The following is a 6,000-nucleotide window of genomic DNA, read 5'->3' on the forward strand; positions in this document are numbered from 1 at the left end:
GCCACTCACGAGCCCATGGGTTTACACCCCTTTACTTCCAGTCTCATACAGGATGCCCTGGAACACATCAACCATATTCTTCAATCGAATCATCTTTCCCACAATAATAAATATCCGATATAATTGAAAGGCAGCAAATCTGATTTGGTAAAGATTTATTTGTGAAAATTGACTATTTTTGCCCAATATATCAGCATAGCATCAATTAATTAAAATCAAGGTGACTCTCGGTTTCAGAGACTCTAGTCAATCAATATTGTTGTTGTTGTTCAGTCAGTCAGTCGTGTCCAACTCTTTGTGACCCCATGGAGTGTAGCCAGCCAATCTCCTCTGTCCATGGAATTCTCCAGGTGAGAATACTAGAGTGGGTAGCCGTTCCCTTCTTCAGGGAACCTTCCTGACTCGGGGATTGAACCGGGATCTCCTGCACTGCAGGCAGATTCTTTGCCATCTGAGCTACCAGGGAAGCCCCAATCAAGATTAATGAACCATAAATTATGCAGATAACTGAAAAGTTATGGAAGAAAACCAAGGGATAATTATTCCTCTGTCTTGCAATTGTCCCTACCCTGCAAATTCTTAACCAAAACAAGCCTGACTCTCAAACTGAGCAAGTTCAATTCTGAAAGGAGAAAGGAAACATGAACATATTTGTGAATCAACAAAATTTTATTGAACCAAATTGTCAAGGTCTCGATGGTAAAAGGCCATTTACTTAGAATTTAGAGGAGTCTTTGTGCTAAGCATTTTTTAAGTCTTTTCATTTCATTCTCACAACTCTGTGCGGCATGGACTATAATTATTCCCATTTAACAAACAAAGAAATTGAGGCTTAGGGAGGAAGAGTTGGAACCCTGGCTGGTCTGACTCCAAATTATGTCTTCTTTCCATTAGTGTCCCAGACACAACATTATTTTCTGCTTGATTTCAAAACTACTTTCAGCCTTTGCTTGTAGTAGAGGAAGCAAAATATATCATTTATTGAGTATTTACTGCATGTACTCTGATATTCACACTCATTCATTCATTCAACAAATATCTATTGAATGCCTTCTCTCCCCCAGCCCTATTCAGTGATTATCAACGCAAGTCCCAAGGAAACACCTTGGAGTCAGGTCTTAGTAGACAGAGACAAACAGCAACAAACCATCAAATTAACACCAAAGAAATAAAGTTAAAATAAGAACAAGTAGGATAATGTTAACGTTTATAAACAGTGAGGAAAAAAGGTAGAGGGCAATAATATGATAAACAGTGTCTAGGACAGGGATGTACTTTAGATAGGGAACTCAAGACCTCCCTGAGGTTTTTTGTTGACTTTTGCTTTCAGATTCTAAAATCTAAAGGATGAGAGAGAACATTCCAACTAGAGAAGTCGGCCTGTTCAAAAGCTCTCAAATGACCAGGGTGGCAGGGGTGTGGGAAACAAGAGAAGAAAGATTATGGGATATGTTTGGACTCATAAGCACGATCCATGCATGGAGTTTGTTTGGATTCTAGTCTTAGAGCAGCAAGAAGCCATTGGAAGATTCTAAGCACTAGAGTCGCATGGTAAGATTTACATTTATAAAAGCTCACTTTGGCTGTAAGGTGGGGAAAAGATTGTAAAGGGTATGTGTAAAAGCAGAGGCTGCTGCAGTTGCCCAGTCAGAGACTGTGGTGTTTGAAAGCAAAAATGGAGACTAGCGGAGAGATTCCTGAGGACATATTCTGGAGGCAGAGCTGAGAGACTTGTGGATTTGACTGTGGTTGGGAAAGTTGGGACAACAATGGGGAAAAGAGAGGAATCAAGGATCACATCCAAGATATTGACCTGAACAGCTAATGGGTGGACAGGGTACCCTTTGTTGAAATGAGAAAGACTGGAAGAGGAGAAGCTTGGGGGGTTGATGACAAGGAAGAATGAAGAGTTTGAGAGGAAAAGAAAGGTTTCTAGGTTTTGGCTTGAACAACTTACTGCACCTTCACAGCAACCCTGTACAGTTATTCCTGGATTTCACATGAGGAAATTGAAATGTAGGCAAGTTAAATAACATGTCCAAGGACACTTAGCAAGGAAGTGCCAGGGCTTGGATTTGAGCCAAAGTGTTTGATTCTAGAATCCACAATGTGCAACTCTACACATCACTACCTCCCAGTACAGAATTTGGTACTGCTTTTGTCTCAATGAATTTCTCTCTCCCCATTTATAAAACTAGGTAAATAATCACCATGTAACAGTTTTAAGAATCAATGTGGTTAAATGGGGAATTCTCCCTGTAATGTAGAGTTGTTCATAACAATAAAAAAAAAATTACATTTCCAGCCACTAAAATCTGGCATATATTCTTGATTCTGTTAACTCTGCGTACTCTGGCTTTGACCATGGCCACACCCTAGCCTAGTAGATTTCTGCTGTCTTACTTGGTTTCCAGTCAAAGAGCTTTCCAAGTTCTGCTCCCTAGAATCCCTGAGAGGGACTGAGAAACTGTACCCTAACTCTGGGACTGTGCCCTCCTCTCAAACATCACTAAAGAATTTTGAGATTCTCCTGCTTCCAGGATGCCTTTCATGATTTACCTTTAAGAAAACGATGTATCATGCTGAGCCTGGGGTTGAAATCTACATAAATGAGGATGCTATCACGTAGACAGTTGCAGTGACTTGCATCCTCTGAAGGAAGCTCTCTCATGACACTCTACAAACTCTTGTGGGAGGTATTCTTGGCCTGCAGGTGAGAGGGCCCTTGACAACTGTCCAGTCACTGTCCCTTTGAGCTAAGGAGTGACAGGACAGGGAGGGGGGAAACACAGGGAAAAAGAAGGTCACCATATGTGAGCTCCTACTGAGTCCTAGGCCCCATGGTGAATGTTTTCACTCATAAACTGAACTGACAGCCACTTAGTCATGTCAGACTCTTTGCGACCCCATGGACTATACAGTTCATGGAATTCTCCAAGCCAGAATACTGGAGTGGGTGGCCGTTCTCTCCTCCACGGGATCTTTCCAACCCAGGGATCGAACCCAGGTATCCCACATTACAGGCAGATTCTTCACCAGCTGAGCCACTAGGGAATATCTCCCTTAACTCCTAAAGCAATCTTGAAAGGCAACAATTATTATTCTCATTTAATAAACCGAGATCCTAAAGCTCAGTGTTCGTTTCACTTGCCAAAGTTCACACAGCAGATCAGAAGTGGAGTCACAATTCTGCCCTACATATATTTGACTCTAAAATACAATATTGTGTTTTTTCCCCACTAAGCCATAATGCTAAAGTATAGAATCAAGAAAGAAGAAGGGGAAAAGGAGGACAAAAGGGTCTCAGAGTGTGCACTCAGAATCCTATTGAAAATATGAAGTCACAAGTCCATGGTGACTGAAAATTAATTTGATTTTCAGCTCAGGCATATCAGAAAAAAATCTAGTTTCAGTTATTGTTATACATGTAGAATGTAGGTTATCAAACTGCAGTGAAAAACATCGGCCAAAAACCCAACCAGACTTTTTTATTCCCCAAGGCCATGATAAGGAAGATGACTGCAAATTTAGTTCACATAACTGTAGAGAAACCATGTTAGCAAAAGAAGAAGGAGAGAAGCTTATTTCATTGCTAAGAGAATCAATTCTTCCCTCCAAATGAGAATGCCAGGTGAGAAATGGGGACTTACATGGCTACCTTTCACTATGATGATTTATGTCAGTAAATTCTATACCTTTCTGGCTCCTAAATTCAGAGCAGTGCAGTTAAGCTGATGCATATCAGAGCCAACTCACTTTCTCATTCTAAGTTGATCATTTAAATGCTTACATTAAAGTTTCTATGTTAACTTTCAGGGTTTTAAAAATGAAGGAAGTTTCTATTCTCCATTAGGCTCAGGAGCAATGGGAATTAATGTGATATTGTCTTTAATGAAACGTAGTGGGGACTTGTGATTCATGCTGGTTCCCAATCCTTTCCTTCTCTTGAAAATGCCATAAAATGAAAATACAACAGCTGTTTCATATTAAAGAGAAATGCAAATGTGCATTAATGCCGCTCAAGAAATATTTTATATGTTCGGAGAATTTATTATTTTTTATATGACTGGAATCAATCTACATTTTTCCCATTTAATAATATGGCACTTATTTCAATGGCTTTTCCAGCTACTTAAGCCAAATGCATAAAAAAGAATGGTCTAGATCTAAGTCAAAGGTATCTTTCTTTTCCTTAAAAGAATAAAATACATAATGAAATTCCTGTTGCAGTTCACCCACCAAAGATACAAAAGCACCACATTCTCCTTATACCTAGAGTAGTAGATTAACTAATTTCAGTTGTATATTCAATAATCTTATCAGAAGAGTCAGTTGTTTAGGCTGAGCTTTTCATAGGGTGAGCTGTGTTCAAACCCAGGTACTTCTTGTGCTGATAATTATTGTGTTTGGAGAAGGTCTCCTGGTGATCAGTAATGCTTCCTCATTATTATATTCCTCCTATTACCTACTTTAGATGCAGACATAAATTATTTAAAACAAGAGCGTTTTCCCTTGCTAATTAATGGCAGGCTGACTAACCAGCTCCTATCAATGCCTAAGGCTTCACTCTATGCACAATTCTCCAACCAGTATAATAGCCCACTTCCATGGTTTCGCTGGGTAATTTTAATCAGTCACTGTGTATACCACAGAAACCCAACAGCTGTGCACTTGGATGACCTTATTATCATTAGTGGCAAATTGGTTGTTGAACAGGGAATTTTTCATCAGGAAAGACTACATGATCTCATAAAATTGGGAATGGTCAGGTTCTTTTTTTTTTTTTTTTCTAGCTATAATTTACAACTTAGGAAATGAACATGTTTAGACTGAAATTCGCCCTTTAATGAAGAGAGATGTATCTGAAGTTTCTAACACATTTTCCATATTCCTTTATGCTCTTCTGGAAATAAGAATTTTGTCATCATTGAGAAAATTTCCCGGTGGATGAATGGGAATTTTCTGTGACTTTTGCTTTTGGCATCGGGAGTATCAAAAGTTGCCACCTGCTGGTCAAGGGATCAATAATTCTCTGGAATCTTGGGGAAATAACTCAAATAATGGACCCTAAAAGGAGATCTTTAGGTCCCTATGGTGCAAGATGTACATTTTTGGTGCTAAGATAAAGTCAAATAATTTGCTGAGGACATGATTCCTCACAAGAGCACGTTTCAAACAAGTCAGTGGATATTAATTTTACAACTCTGGCACAGTCTGAAGGTATTTTCCTATCATGTGTCTGCCATTGTTTTAGCCTTTCAGACTTTAAAGTTTTCCTATATTATCTTAAATTTAATATGTCACCAAGCACTTATCTTCTAAGAAATATTCCTAGTAAGAGAATTCACTCTTCTTTCTTCTGTAAGGGTGACTTCTCTAGAAGAGACAGTATCACTCTGTGATAATTCACAAAAGTTCATTCTCCTCATTGTTAACATCTGTATGACATTTATATCAATTTCTTTGTGAGACTTCTCTGGTGGCACAATGGATAGGAGTCCACCTGCCAACATAGGGGACATGGGTTTGGTCCCTGGTCTAGGAAGATTTCACATGCCACTGAGCAACTAAGCCCGAGTGTCACAACTACTGAGCTGCACCCTAGAGCCCGCACACCGCAACTACTGAGCCCATGTGTTACAACTACGGAAGCCCATGCACCTAGAACTCATGCTCTGCAATAAGAGAAGCCACGGCAATGAGATGCCCGTGCACAGCAACAAAGAGTACCCCCTCCTCGCTGCAACTAGAGAAAGCCCACGTTCAGCAGTGAAGATCCAGCACAGCTAAAAATATAATTAATCAACTAAAACAATTCCAGCTCCACCAGAGACAGCACATAGAAGGAAGGAACCCAGACTACAGCTAGAATTGAGGCCCGGGGCACATGACCCCAGCTGAGTATTCCAGATGAGACTTCAATTATCAAGATACAGAGATAAGCCTTTCTCACTATACAAGGGCCAAATTTCTGACCCACAAAATCATGAGCATAATAAA

This window comes from Giraffa tippelskirchi, chromosome 9 (assembly GCF_054371585.1).
Source record: "Giraffa tippelskirchi isolate mGirTip1 chromosome 9, T2T-mGirTip1v1.2.pri, whole genome shotgun sequence".
NCBI lineage: Eukaryota > Metazoa > Chordata > Mammalia > Artiodactyla > Giraffidae > Giraffa > Giraffa tippelskirchi.